This window comes from Xyrauchen texanus, chromosome 31 (genome assembly GCF_025860055.1).
Source record: "Xyrauchen texanus isolate HMW12.3.18 chromosome 31, RBS_HiC_50CHRs, whole genome shotgun sequence".
Taxonomy (NCBI): Eukaryota; Metazoa; Chordata; class Actinopteri; order Cypriniformes; family Catostomidae; genus Xyrauchen; species Xyrauchen texanus.
Window position 1 is genome coordinate 16,257,863 of NC_068306.1, and position 16,610 is coordinate 16,274,472.

Here is a 16,610-nt window from a genome sequence, read left to right on the forward strand (position 1 = left end):
GCCATTGGTTGAATCGGTGTTGCTGTCTTGAGCTCGATTAGCCACTCTAACAAACAGAGCAGTTTCAACCGACGAATGGTTTACTTAGTTGTCTCTGCAAATTAACCTGTGATAGAAGAAAGTATTTTAGCATAAATTAGCTTGAAGATTAAGGTTGAAGGTTGAAGGTTGACCTCTCTACTGTCTCCAACCGGAATTGCAAAAATAGTGACTTTTTTCAAAAAAGGTTTCTTGAACAGCCACACAGTCTTCCATTGTTCGACCAGTCCTAAATTTCACTCCATTGGTTGACATGTCAGATCTGCAGTGTTTTTTCCACTGATTTTCTTTTTTTACAATGTCTTAATATAGAGCCAAATGTATGGAGAAGCCTACCAAAGAAAAATTACTTCTATAATTATTTCATATTGTACCAGAGCAGAAATAAAAGAAGTGAGTGATTGTGTGTTGTACAGTATTATGCATGTGTGGTCACCCACCAGAGAATGTATAAGGATTTATCTATGCTGTGGCCACAGGTCAGAGGGACCATAAAACTTTAGCATTTTAAAGTGACAGAACAGATGCATTGAGATGAGGTGTGGGCCAGGGAAGGATGATGAACCACTACTATCTGTCTATATACAATTTCTATCAGTTGATGCTCTCAACTCATATAAGGTGGTTTATTATCCTCAAGCACATGAGTGGCTATGGTGTAGGCTGGCCCACAAAGGTATTCTTTAACAGAGCCAGGCAGAGAATGTCAACACCGAGGAGGGATGAGATGGAGGGAGCCTGTAGAGTAATGTTCACAGTGGTAGAGGAGTGGAGGGCTTTGGGGATGAGTAACAGCCCTGTCTGTCTGAGACAGTCCAGCAGCCCCCTCTATCAACAGCCAGGATTCTGTTTTCCTCCAGAAAAGAGCTCTGTGTTACCAGGCACAAAACATCCTGGTCTCCATGTAGGGGAGAGCAGCTGGCACCCTCACCATTTATAGGTATAAAGCCAGCTCTGCAGGGCTTGCTCAACAGCTGCAGAAAGGTTATGATTATTAAGTCATGCAAGTGCACCAAAATTTAGTATGTAATAACATCAGACATGCTTTCTTTGCTTTAGTGTCAGTTCTCAGGGCTTTAGATCATTCACTTCGAGTGGGTGACCATATATAGTTATTAAAAGTGACAGTTCTTTTCATTGAGACGTTGCCTCAGGCAATCAAATGACTCCCTTTGTCTTTCATGCATCTTAAAACATTTTAAATGCATTAAACTAGTACTTAGGGTCTGGTATATGAAATATCCTTGTGTAGCAATGGAATATTCCACATTTCTTTTCACAAATTTTACTCTTAAAAATGTTTTGCATCAATATTCTGCAGGGAAAGAAAGGTTTTGACAGTTTGCACAATGCATCATAATTGGTCCAATGCTGAAAATTTTACTCATATTTCTTGAATTTAAATGTGAGTGAAAGTTAATGTGTGTTTAATGTATTGTTAAAATGCAGAGGAAAGAAAACACATTAAATTCACTGTAAAGGAAATATAGAAGGCATGAGAAGAATCCAGAACAATACCTTGGAATTAATGGTGTGACCAAAGCATGCATACATGCCAGAGATTATTTCCTTCATTTTGACTGAATCTTGGAAAGGGCAGTTGCACAGGCGGGTAACTCATTAACTTACAGGACGTATTTGTTGTTGTATAAATTGTTTGTTGCTTAGTCTAAGGAACATTCAAACAGGATGCATTCTCCAGGTATGTTTTTAAAAGATAAACAGTTTAAAAGTTGACAGTGTCTTTAAAACTTGGCATTTGTGTAAATTGAGTGGAAAAAAAGAAGAAAACAGCGACATGCATCACAACAATTGGAAAGAATGCATCCTATGTGAATAGCCACTAAATCTGAAATCTAATAATAAAAGATTGGCTGTATCACATAAGCGCTTTCCCACAATCAGTCTGAATGGTTTTGCGCAAGTAGAGTAACAGTTCTAGTAGCATTTCAACTTGACCATGGATCAGTATTGTCTGATGACAAACAAATTTCTCTGCACAGTTACGTGCTCAACCATGCTGGTGGAACTCCCTTGGTGACGTAGCGACTCTTGATTGGTCACTTGCCCAGTCAGTCCATTCTAATCTTGATTTCACAGCTCCACAATGTAAAACTAAATTGTAAGCATGCTAACAAGCCAAGATCGGTATGTAACAGAACAGTTCTGCAATGAGAACCGTTTGGCCCAATGATGGAAAGGTGCCTTTAGTTTTGGAATAGTGAAATCAATTGATGAGAATCTCAAAACTTTACAATTTCTTTTCTCTTAGTTCACATTCTTTTAAAATCATAGCATCCTCTGAGTGTTGACTAAAGACTCGTTTCAGACTGTACTACCTGGATGAGAACACATGACTAAGACAGGCCGAACCAAGACATGAGTGAATGTGTTAATTACGTTTTATTAGCAGAATAATGAGTGTGGTGGTCAGGCATCTCTCTCAATTAGGAGGTTTTGGGAGAAACCACCACAGGAGACCTGCTGACTCAATCCTTTGATTCCTGCTTTGTCAAATCTAATATGGGGGGGTTATTGAAATGCTACTTCTTTGGTTGTAAAGCATTGTGAAGAACATCTGATTTCATACATTTTCTAACCCACTTTTGCATGTTCTTCAAGTAACAATCTGTTGACTCACTACATAATTAACTTCACAAGGAAGTGATCGACTTAATGAAAAATTCATAAGGAAGTTATCAACTTTATGACTTTGTCCTATTGTTGTTGGTGGCTTGGCAGGATCAACTCCCTTCCCACATTAGAGATGAGCAACTTGCTTTTGTAATAAACACGTGTTGATGTCTCCTTCACACTAATTATGGTTTCACAGAAGTGGGCCATGATTACTTCTCAGCTTGAGTCATTTCTGGCTTGTGTCTGTTGGATCATACCACAGAAGAGTGACATGTGGCACACATATGACCATCAAAGGATATTTGTGCCATATGGAGAACTTGTCTTCTTCTTATCTCTCTCATTAATGAGAATATTTATTTAGCAGAGGATATGTGTGTGGTTTGATCTTAATCAATACCAAAATAGCCATCAACAAAGCCCTTAATTTGTCAGGTTTTTGTTTCCTGTTGTCTATTGATTAATTAAGCAATATATCACAAGCGAGAGTGCTATGTAACTGTTTGTATAAGTCCAAATTACATTTAATAGCAATTAGAGTTTCCAATTATTTCACTAAAACAAATAACAGAATGTTTTTCCCACAAAACAAATTATTATATTAGATTAGATTACACCACTTCAATTTACCTCAGTTCAATTTACCTCAGTTCTGCATTTTTTACATTTTCATTAAAACATTATTTACTATGTTTATCAAGCCATTGAAATTATAGTGATGCTTGGGATATCCTCATAAACCTGGTATTGTAGGTTTTCAGTGTTTTAGGTCCCTGTAATGTTGCTGCACACATATGCACTTCTTCCAAACAAGAGTTTTAGCATACCCACCAGGTCATCTGTGGGCTCATCTGTGGGCTCATCAGCATTTTGAAGTAATTAAAATAAGTGTGCTATTGTAACACAATATAACAGAGTATTGCATTTCACTGTAACCAGAGGGGTAAACTGGACACATCCTCCCTCTTTTGTGCTCTTTGGATGATTAGAATATTCCAGAGCATCTTTCGATTTACTAAGAGAAAGAGAAGAACAGCTTAGAGACATTTGGCCTGTTAGCTTTACATAATTGTTATGTAATTGCTGATCAAGAGGGGTTGAGATTTTTGAACTGGAGGAACAGGCAGATGATGTAGGCACACAGTGTTTTAAGCACTCTGAAAAACAAATACACATTTTTTAAATAATGATGTTAAAACAAAAATCTTTGATTCAGTCTCTTGTCAGCAGGCAACTATATGTGAACATGATGTGTTTGTGAGTGCAGTTGAGTTGGATGTCGTCTGGTCTGATATTTCTCATGTGGTTTCATTAGGTGTTTCTGCAGTGATACACTCTATAATCACAATGCTTTTGTTAGGGTCTAACATGGTTTTTGCTAATGTCATTGCTTTAGGATTTAAAAAAAATATATACATTTTACGATACATTCACGGTTAACATTTTTAATTATGTGTGTTCCCTGGGAATCAAACCTCAAACCTTAGCTCTAACTAGTGATGCTATTTAAGTTACTCAATAGGAACTGATATGAGACACTTTTAAGTCATTTGTAAAGATGTTTTGATTATTATGAAGTTAGCAGTGTTATTATGATACGTATTGAAGTGGTTTAATCAACTTAATTTTTAGATAAAAAATTATTTCAAATAAAATATAAAATTATTTGCATCACCCTCATAGTGTCAAATCTTAACTCCTCCAAATATATGTTTATATTGTTGATGGTTACATAATATAATATAACGTAACAAAAACAGAACATCTAGGTTACTGTTGTAACCTCTGTTCCCTGATGGAGGGAACAAGATGTTGTGTCAAAGAAGCGACACATGAGGTCTCTCTTGAGAGCCTCGCGCATCTCTGAACTTGAGAAAAGGCCAATGAGAAATTGGCAGACAGAATTTGCATTTCCCTCCCCCTGACATACCAGTATAAATGAAGGAAATCATGCATCTGTCCATTCAGGTTTTGCACTGAGGAGCCAAGCCATAACAGTGGCTCGGTTCAGCATTGTGACCAGGAGGACACAACGTCTCGTTCCCTCCATCAGGGAACAGAGGTTACAACAGTAACCTAGACGTTTCCCGTCTGTCGCTCACTTCAACGTTGTGTCAAAGAAGCGACACTGGGGGTCCCTATTCAATCACGCCATGTACTGAACCGTGTACGTGCGCTGCTGATGCAGGTGCGGGCAGGCAGTTGCGTGCCAAAGCGACAGGCTGTGTCAGACTACACATACCCTTCCCCAACGCCCCATAAAATCATCTTAAACTTTTTAGGTTTCCGGCACCCCGAAGGGGGGAACAAAGCGACGTGCCAAGCATGGAAGCAGGCCACACCAGCTGTGCCTTTTCTCTCTCTATATTTCTCATATAGAGTCAAAGCGGCTGGGGCCGTCTTAACACTATCGCACACATTGGGGAAGGCATTCTTTTCCAACTCCTATTCTTTCAGGGCGAAAAGACCCAGCAGGGACCTCCACCTGCCCAGGCTGGGGGGAGGTAAAGAGTGGCGAATACGTCACATTGGTTTTCAGGCCACATGTGAGAATGGCATGGTGGTAGATCCTACCTGCTGAGAGGGAGGAGTTGCTGCAAACACTGTGACCGGGGTGTCGGATTTAAGTTAGAATGTGTCTTTGTGTGAGCATTTTGAACAGGAGTTTGTGCAATGCCCGGTTGAAAACTCGAAAGTCCAAGATCGGTCATAAGTCGCCGCCTTTCTTGGGTATGATGAAGTAAGGGCTGTGGAAACCCTTCTTCATCTCAGCTGGAGGGACAGGCTCTATCACGTCTTTGAGTAAAAGGGTCGCGATCTCTGCATGCAGGGTGTTGACATCTTTGCCATGCACCAAGGTAAAGCGGACCAGGTTCAGCCAAAGAGGACGTTCCTGGACCATGAGGATGGACATCGCCTGCCCAAGTGTCCGCGCTGTGACCTTCATGGTTGGTTGGTTGCTGAGTGCAGTTCCTGCAACACGTCAGAGTCAGGACTTCCCAAGTGCATATCTTTGAGTGCCTGGTGAACTTGCAGGAGGGCCATGGCATGCAGGGCGATTCATGTAACAGCCGAATGAGCCGGCTCACTGAACTGAGGAAACTCTTTTTTTTCTTTTTGTGCTGGTTCAGCCTAGCGGCTGGAGTTTGTTTTGTGGAGTAACACACCTTCTGGACAGTTATATAGATGAATCTAAACGTTCTTTGTGTTTATTCCACCTATTGGCTGGAATTTGTTTTACAGATTATCTTTTGTTATGATATTCTGTCCCATAAAATTTGTATAGAAAAACTGGACTTGAGCAATCCGATGGCAAAGTTGTCACGGGGGCTCTCATAGGTGTACATGGATTGTTTGAGTTTAGAGGGATGGACGCCAGTTGCTGCTGTCTTGCACGGGGTTAATGCACATGTTTTTATTTTTTCTATTTGTTTGGTTCTGAACAATTTGGGAAGATATGGGGTGGATATGTTTTCTTTAGTGCTGGCTCAAGTAAGAGCAGAGGAGTCATTACACTGATAAGCAAGCATCTACAATTCAAATGTCTCAAACAGATTAAAGATCAATTAGGAAGAGTCATTATTGTTTTAGCAGAAATTCAGGGGAAATGTCTTATTTACGCACCTAATATTGATAATCAGGGCTTTTTTATTGATCTTGAAGGGATGTTGCAAGCCGCTGACACCCCTCATGATGTAATAGTGGAAGGAGACTTTAATCTTTTGATGGACTCAGTCCTTGATCATAGTGATGCAAAAGTGTGCAAGCCCCCTAGAGCAACACTGATGCTTCACAGGATGTGTAAAAGTCTTAGTCTTACAGATATTTGGAGACTTTTGAACCCATTTGGGAGGGACTATAAAAAAAAATTCATCAGTCCATAAGATTTATTCTAGAATATATTTTTATATATCTAAACACCTCATTTCATCTGTTGTTGATTGCTCAATTGGAAACATTTCAGTCTCAGATAATGCCCTGGGGAGTTTAGAGGCTTTGCCACATATGGAGAAAAGGAAATCATATAGTTGGCGCTTTAATGTATCCCTTTTGCAAAATCCTGATTTCCAACATATGTTAAAGGCTGAAATCAATGTTTATATGGAGACCAACTGGTCCTCAGTATCCTCTGTGGGAGTGGCTTGGGAGGCACTTAAGGCTGTTCTTATGGGCCAGATCATACAGTATGCCAGTATTTCACCAAAAAATACAAAGCACAAGAACTTGTGGAGTAGGAAGGGAATTTTAAAAATACAGAGGCAGAGCTGAAGCACCAAATGTCATCTGATGGCCTCAGAGAATTGACCCAATTGAAATACAGATATAATACTTTGAGTCTGGGGACAAGGCAGGAAAACTTCTGGCTAGATATATAAAATAGAGAAAGTATTTTTCTACCATCCTCTCTATCTGAAATTCTCTTGATTCTGAGATAACCTTGGAAGAGCTTGGCGAGGTAATTAAGGCCTTGACTACAGGCAAGGGTCCGGGGCCAGACAGCTTTGCATCTGAGTTTTTTAGATATTGTGCTACAGAACTGGCTCCACTTTTGCTAGAAGTTTATACAGAATCATTAAAGAATGGAAAGCTTCTATCAACCATGACACAAACTTGGATCAGTCTGATTCTTAAAAAGGACAAAGATCCAAGTGAGTATAAGAGTTACCATCCAATTTCCCTGATCCAGCTAGAGGTTACAATATTGTCAAAAATTTCAGCTAATCAATTCATTAAAGTTATTACATCTCTTATACATATAGATCAGGTGGGGTTTATTCGGGGCCATAGCTCTTCTGATAACATTAGACGTTTCATCAATATCATGTGGTCAGTGGCGAATGATCAGACTCTGGTCACTGCCATCTCACATGACGCCAAAAAGGCGTTTGATATGGTAAAATGGGATAATCTTTTTATGATTTTATAAATGTACAGGTTCAGGAATACATTTATTGGTTGGATAAAGTTATTTTATAGACACCCGGAAGTGGCAGTTCAAACGAATGCATTAATTTCAGATGATTTTACTCTGGATATGGGCAACCGGCAGGGTTGCCCTCTTTCCTCATTATTGTTCCATTAGAACCATTAGCAGCCACGATAAGTAAGGAGGATGATTTTCCAGGGGTGGTGGAGTTAGGTGTGGCACATAAGCATTTGCTTTAAGCAGATGATATTTTATTATTTGTCTCCAACCCTACTAGATCTATGCCATGCCTCCACAGAATTATTCATTCCTTTTCTAATTTATCGGGATACATAGTTAATTGGTCTATTTCCGAAGCTTTGGCTCTGACAGCGTAGTGCCTGGTAACGGCTTTTCAGCCAGGCTCCTTCCAGTAGCCCAAAAAGTATTTTGGTATTTTATTCCCAGCAAATTTGGGTGATTTATTTATTTAATTTTGACCCTTTTATAAAAGGTTTTTCGAGCGATGTGGGCAGGTGAGTTTCATTACATTTATCTATGATTGGGAAGTTTAATGTTATTAAAATGAAATGTATTCCAAAATTCATCTACCTGCTTCAGTCTCTCCCTACAGATGTCCCCCTCTCTTATTTCAAGCAATTTGATAGCATAGTAAAGTCCTTCATTTTGAATGGTAAATGTCCCAGATTACATTTCATTAAGTTGCATAGGCTGATTGACAAAGGTTGGCTAGGCCTACCCAAGATTTTGTTTTATTATTATTCATTCGGTCTCAGACATTTGATTCATTGGTCACTTCCAACTGAGAGAGCCCCTCCCTGGTTTTGTATTGAACAGGAAGTTCTTGCCCCTATTTCGCCATAGTCAGCCTTTTCATCAAACTAATCGGAGAAATTAAGTTACACCACGTTACCTCGCATTTGCACTCGGAATGGCCAAAAGTGTCAAGAGTGTTTAATTCAGACAGTTATTTAAATGTTATCTAGAGCCCTCATTTCAAGAGTGGTACACAGAGATTGGGAGGGTGGCGGCTTTCGAGGAAGTGTCATCTAGAAGACTGTGGCACTTGGACTCGTTTGATAGGATATGGGGCAGCTATTTGGCATTCTCGGAGGGCTTTCACGGAGGTGCAGTGGAGAGAGAAGAATAGTTTTAAATGTGTGATTATTTATATATATATATATATATATATATATATATATATATATATATATATTTTAAAAAAAAACATTTTTTATTTTTTTTATATTTGTGTGTGTGTGTGTGTGTGTGTGTGTGTGTGTGTATGAATACCCATGTGTGACCACAAGGATGTTTTCTGAGGGCCAGGGTGGGGTTGTGGATTGGGAGGGGGAAGGGTAACATTGGGGGTTAAATGTTGATTCTGTGAATATATGTTTTTCTTGTCTTTGTTAACTCGATGTATAACTTAAACATGCTAATCAGAAAAATAAGAAAATGTTAAGATTCTGCAGTATTTCTAGGGCAACAATGTTAGTAAATTTTTGACATTGACCAGGTCTTTTGAACAAAAGTTCAGATTTTCTTGATTTTCTATTGGAAGCCTTACTCCAGTTGTCATGTTGAAATTATAATTTCTGATGAAAACCAAATTTACAAAATGTTATGCAATTAGAAAATGTTAAATTTTATAGTTTTCACTCATGGCCACTATATATAAAATAATAAAAAAACATAATTAATTAAAACAGTTACAGATTGTAAAATGTGTGTGTGTGTGTGTGTGTGTGTGTGTGTGTGTGTGTGTGTGTGTGTGTGTGTGTGTGTGTGTGTGTGTGTGTTTTTGTGATTTACGAGGACAATTTTGTAAGTTACAAATTAGTAATTACAAGGGTATTATGCTATAAATGTGATTTATGAGGACATTTGTAGTGTCCCCATAATTCAAATCGCTTAAAAATCATACTAAACAATGTTTTATTGAAAATGTAAAAATGCAGAAGGTTTTCTGTGATGATTAGGTTTAGGGGTAGGGTTAGGTTTAGAGGATAGAATCTATAGTTTGTACAGTATAAAAGTCATTATGTCTATGGAAAGTCCTCATAATGATAGGTAGACCAACATGTGTGTGTGTGTGGTTTAATTCAAGGGGAAATACCATATGTTTTTGGCCGTAGTAACTCAGTAACCTGAGGCTGTCATTGATGGAGTGATCTGGCACACACTGACACCAGTTCAAGTGTGACATTCAACCTCAACCTCCTGCTTAAGAAGGGCAAAGGCACTTCTAGTGTCATCCTGTCGATTAGCCACCCATATCATTACTTGGCTCTAATTTTTGTGACCTCTGGATGACTTACTTAGTGGATTGCTCACAATCCTATACCTGCTCTTGTAATACAGTTACATTTATGCTTGTGCATTAGGCAGACACTTTTATTCAAAGTAACTTAATTCAAGCATTTTAACAGTTTGTGAGTTCCCTTAAAAATGAAACCAATGATCTTGGCATTGCTGGCGCCACACTCTACCAGCTACATGAAACTCCAACTCAGATTGAGATCTGGTTAAAACCAGTGTTTGAATTGTGTTAGAGCTCTTGGGGATCCTCTAAGCGTTATAATGTAATTATAGTCTTTTAAGTATGTTAAAAATCATAAATTAGAAAAGATTTGTAACATTACTCTTGTAGTATGAAGACAAGGATTTGCAGTGTTTGTCCCATACAAAACTTTGCAAAGTGCACTTGAGAATCTTTAGAAAGATTCCCCAAGTGGAAGTGACCCCTCAATTACAACACTGGTTTTAATTTGTATGTATTGGTTATGCGAAAGAATATAAAAAATCTTACTGATGACGATTTATTGGATCAAGATCTAAATTGTATACTGTAATCTGTTGTGGAATATATTTCAAAAGTAACCCTCCCAACCCTGTGCCCTGTTAGCCTCGGCTGAGTTTGACTGGAGGGAGATTGTTTTGTCCTGAAAGGCCTGGGAGTATTTTGTCCTAATCATCTGCTGTCTCCTCCCACTAGAAACCACCTGGCCCTCATTTCCTCACTTCCTCACCTTACACTTCATATCTTTCACTGAGAGTTAAAGCACCTGATAAAACGCCCAGCCGACACCTGAGGCCAACCAAAAGTTCAAATTCTGAACTAAAACCCCTTGGGAAGCTTTACGAGAGTAGTCTAAAACATTTGTTCAGATAAAACTTTATGCTTTCAGTAGTACTTAGTGGTCAGGTTTCACTTATCACTACAATATTTGGTTTAGATTTGGGCAGGTATTACAAGAGGCATAACATTTTGTGAAATAGTGTACTGTATCATCCAGTACTGAAGACCTTACACCCCTGAGTTGCTGATAGATTGGGTTATCATTTATTAATTCAGCTTCGCTTTCACTGAAACTAGAACTAATCTAGCCAATTCATTATTTACCATAAGTGAACACTTACCTTATGCATATTTCAACACCACACAGCCGGAGTCTTTGTCTTTGTCTTTGAGGTGCTGATCACTTGGCACTATTGAATGAGTTTGGTGATTGTGGCAGGCCACAGGTTCAAATGCCCAAATGTCAATGTCATGCACACATAAGCACAATAACTCAAATTCACAGCTTGTCTTGATCGATCCTGTTACAACTTTGCAACATTATTGGTCTATAAATACAATTTATTTAAAGTAGGAAATGATACAGATTATCTGAGATATTCTGAGAAGAGTAAATGTATATTAGTGTATTACTGTACACTTTACTGTAATACAGTATATTCTATTATTGAACAGTATACCTTCAATACACTGTAGGTGGCTTTGTATAAAATCTGCTAAATGTATAAATGTAAATTGAAAGAATAGAGTGAATAGAGTATATTTACACATTGTTGTTTACACTGTTGTTCAATGGCTTCAGTGGCATGATCCAAAAATGTATCTGGAACTGCTTGTTTTTAGGAAAACAGACAATTGTGAGGAAATTTGGGAAAATCACTCTCAAGTTTATCAGAGCTGTAAAACAGTTTCCAATTAAACAAGAAGATGTGATTTTTTTTTACTAATTACATTTTTGCATTAAACAAATAGTGATAATTGGTAGTACATGCTATGCAGAACCAAAAGGGAGCATTAACTTATTGGTACTAGGCTTAGGGGCCCAATTCCATTCCTGCATAGAAATGCAGGAAAGGTATTGGAGTTTCCTCTTAAATATTGTGGTTGGCTTTTAAATTAATCATTAAGAAAATCTTGGATTAAATGAGAGCAAGATAAATCTAGGCTTTGAAACTGCCCAGTATATTTACCCATATTTAGCTTTCAACATAGAAGTTAGGAACAAACAGTCCTTTGGAAGTTTGCTGCCTCAATCCCTCTCTTTTAGCTTGCACAGTGAAACACCTGAGAGAGAGAGAGCCCAGGCAAAGGTCCTTGCTGCAATTTCACCCCCTTTGAAGTAACAGAGAAGGATTCAGTCCCCTCATTAGCCAGATAGAATCTACACTCAGACATGTAAGTTAGCGATTCAAATCTATTGGGACAGATGGAATTCCGTTAAATAGTGCTGTTTTTTAGTTTTCTCAGGCTCTCTTGGCTATCTCTTATGAGACAGCAAACAATGAGAAATTCTGTGGGACATTCAGTGGCAGAGGCTGGCTGGGAAAAAACCTCTGGCTGTCTCATATTCACTTCTTTCACAAATCCCTCCATAGATAGGTTTTCTCCATGAATGGCAGTGTGTAGCCTCTACTTAAAATGATAATGATTATTTTAGAGCAGAAGAAAAGAGAAACTTGGTAAGCAGATTTCATATTACAGTTTACATTTTTTTGACCCCAGCAATCCATATGTAGTTACCAAAAATTATTAATGGAACAACCATGGAAAATACACAGCCTTAATAACAGTAAACCACATCCTAGTGTTGGGTTCAAGTCGACCTTAGTCGAGTCCGAGTCAAGTCCGAGTCTTTAAACAATCGAGTCCGAGTCCAAAAGGGGCTGAGTCAGACTCAAGACCGAGTCCATAACAGGCCGAGTCCGAGTCGAGTCCGAGTCTGAATGAATCTCTACATGAATCTGAATTAAAATTGAAACTGTAAACTCAAAATCAATATTTTATGCTTATTTTAAACTTCACAACTAAGAAAAGCAGTTTGTCAATATAAATGTAAATGCACCTCTGTTGCTTTTCGTATACATTTTATGATTAGTATCCTGCTGAACGAACTTCAAAGTGGTTTCAGAATGAAATCATATGCTTTAGGTGTATGAAGACAAAAGGAAACCGCACAATACAGGGCAGTTCCGCATGCTGCTTGTGTACCTAAATTCCTGATGCGTCTGTGTGCGTCTCACAGCAGCTGCCGCAGAAGATAAAAAATAAATAAAATAATTTATATTTTCTTGAGCAGCTGCCGCGTTGGTCTGCAATCAGTCTGAAATCTTTTAATACCAGCCAGAGAAAAATGCATTGAGCTCTTCTTTTACTCCAAAAACATGGAGGATAATCATTTTGAGTCATTAATTTAACAGAATTGTCCTTCAAAAAAGATGTGCATAAGTTAACCGGTGGTTTACAATAAAAATTCTATAAAATAAACATTTAAAATAAAAACATCATAACCAACAAAATTCATCTTGTATCATGAAGTGTAGCTTCAAAGACAAACTCTGTCATCGAATAATACATTTATTTTATTGTGCTTGGATGAATGTTGTGAATGGTGGGTAAATGCTGTAAAATAATGTATTTTAAGCAGCTTTTCAATGCTTTGAAAATAGTCTATCAATAATAAATAGGTTTTGTTTATCTGTTTAAAGTTGCTGTCTCATTTGGCAATAAAATGTTTTTCCCCCCGGCTATTAAAAAAGTTACACAGTTAATTAATCAAGCTATTATGGACCAGTTCAAGCTGACAACACTGCGTGGACCACAAGGGATTACAGAAGCCTACATGTGTAGATACGTGTAAAGGGATCAATGGAAAGGAAGAGGCGAGAACCGGCTTGATAATATAAATAATATTTTTAATATAAAACTTAAACAAACACACACGACGGACATGTCTGTAAACGATCTCTCTCCCGCACGATCATCTGCAGTCGACCTTTATCCCTCTCGGGAGGCTTGATTAGCCTAATACTGGACCGGGTGTGTAGGATCACTACCCGGCCCCGCCCTCTGCCCTGCCACAACACATTACACCTAAAAATACTTTTTTTATGTATTTATACTTCGATATGCTGTTTTTAGTAAACTGTGAGATGAAACCGAATTGCGATGTGCATGCGCATGTGTGTATGTGCTTGTGCTTGCTTAAACACAGTGAAACAACGCTGGACTCGAGTCCAAGTCCAAACTTGAGTTCCCCAAATCTACCACATGCCAAAGCATCTATAGTTCGTTATTATGGAAAAACATTTTATGCAGTAAATGCAGTTGATGTTCGAACTTACAGTGAATTAACTACAATTTATTAATAAATTCTATATCTGAATCTTGAGTATAGAGCATAATATATTCAGGGGCTGAATTACATCAAGGTGAAGAATCGCTATCCTTTGCTGTTGATGTCCTCATATTTCAAATTCTTGCAGGGAGCGTCAAACTTCACGAAGTTGGACCTACGCAATGCTTATCACCATGTCCGAATTAGGAAGGGGGATGAGTGGAAGACGGCTTTTAACACCCATAGGGGCACTTAGAAAATTTGGTTATGCCATTCTGATTGGTCAACACCATCTTCCAGGGGCTCGTAAATGACGTGCTTAGAGATATGTTTGATCATTTTGTGTTTGTCTATCTTGATGATATTCTGAGTTTCTCCCAGAATATCCAGGACCATGTTCAGCACATCAGGCAGGTGCTTCAGTGACTACTATAGAATCGGCTGTTGGTCAAGTTGGAGAAGTTCGCTTTTCATGCACAGTCAGTTCCGTTGCTGGGGTTCATCGTTTCATCCGAGAGAGTGCACATGGACCCTGCTAAGGTCAGAGCCATCTCTGATTTGCCAATCCCAGATTCTTGCAAGGCATTGCAGTATTCGCAAGCCCGACTCTTTGTCTCGATGTTTCGAAGTCGAGACCTCCACCTTTCCACCGGATACCATCCTAACCGGCACTTGAATGGTGGGCATGGTATCCTGGGAGGTGGAGGCTAAAGTCTGTGCTGTGCTACGCAACACCGCGCCCCCCGCCATGTGCCCAGCAGGTCGTTTATTTGTTCCACGATCAGTTTGGAAGCACATCCCACCGTGGGGTCACTCATCCAATGTCGCTTGTCATCCAGGGGCAGCTCGCACCCAGATGCTCATTAGATAGCATTCTGGTGGCCATTGCTTGCGCAGGACATATGCCAGTTTGTTGCTGCTTGCTCCATCTGCGCGACTAATAAGACCTCCTGTCACCCCGTCGGCCCGTCTCCTTCAACCACTGTCTGTACTTTCGAGACTCTGGTCACACATAATCATGGATTTTGTAACTGTGACAGTTTGTCTGTTTATTCTGTGTGTTTTGTTATTTTCTCTTTAAATGTCCTGTTCATACAGGACAGCTGACTGTAATGGCTTGAATACTGTCTATATGAATAAAAATGCCATTCCAGTGTGGATGAGAGGCATAAACATATCAATGCATTTTCAAACAAAAATATGTTAGTGGTTTTCAGTAACTCTTTAAAAATCAGTCAATTGTGTCCCAATAATCAGAGTTGCAAGAGTTCCCATTTTCCATGATGGGTTACTTGTCCCCAGTGTTGGCAGGAAATGTCTGACAGAAGAAAAGTGTGATAAGACCAAGGTGTTTTCTGAGACATGAGATTAAGTGCTAAACCAGCAGTTCTGAGGACCTGGACATTGATAGTTAGCTGGGAATCATGAGGGTTACGAGGCCAGGAAAGATTTTACTGGCCCAGCAAGACACCTTAGATTGAGAAAAGCCAGTTATCCTCAACTATGAACTTTTGAGAGGATTAGTTTAAGATTTTATATTTTCTCCTATTGTTAAATTTTGTCTCATTAGATGGACCCAATGGAGTTTTGTTGTAAAACCAATGAACAAGAACCCAACAACTTTTTACAAAAAAGGTTCTTCAATTATTTTTATAGGGTCAGCAAGGCACCCTTTTCCTTCAATATGTACCCTTCAAGAACCATTTTTGGTTGATTAGGGTTCTTTGGATTTAAAAAAAAGTTCCAGATGTTACAATATAGACTCTTCAGATCGGTCTATTGCTTTTTTGGTTCTTTAAAGAACCAGTACATTGATGGTTTTCAGAATACAAAGTTATTTGTGGAACTTAAATAGAAACCTTAAATTTTTAAAAGGTAAAGAAGACAACCCTACATCTTTTCCATTTTACTATCAATATGCCAGATGAGTACGTGACAAAAATAACTTTGTAAGTTATGCTATAGACAATAATATAAATGATTTGCCAAGCAATATGATTCACAAAACAATAAAAGATACTAAGTAAACCACAAAGCTAAATTTTAGACATAAGAAGTATGAAACTGCCAAGCACTGAAACTATTCATTTCGCAAGTGCTCTTTTGAGCACATTGGAAATGTTTGAACTTATCTGTGTATCCACAGAGACTTCTAATCATACTAACAGTGAAGCATTTTGTTTTGTCATTGCATTCAAATACACTGGGCACAGTTTATTTGGTAGGTACACGTGTTTCTTCTCCCTGCTCTCCGGCAGCCCTTCCCCCACCCGTAAATGTCTCCCTCGGTTAGCGTTTGACTTCCTTGCTTATGTGCAAGAAAGAGATTCCAACCGACCTTTTGACGCAAAAAGCTAGATTGTCCAGTCAATCATGACGCTGTTATGCAACATGACCTGAGAATTTCAATGTAGAAAAAAGTAAGAAACACACCCTTCACACAGTTTTCCTTCACACACACCCTCGCAGAAATTTGTATCAACCAGACGTGCATACATAATCCCAGAGCAGTGTGAACCACAAATGCCTTTCACACTTTTTTTGTTTCGAATCTGAATTTGTTTGCAGAGTAAGTGACGCTCAGGAAAAAA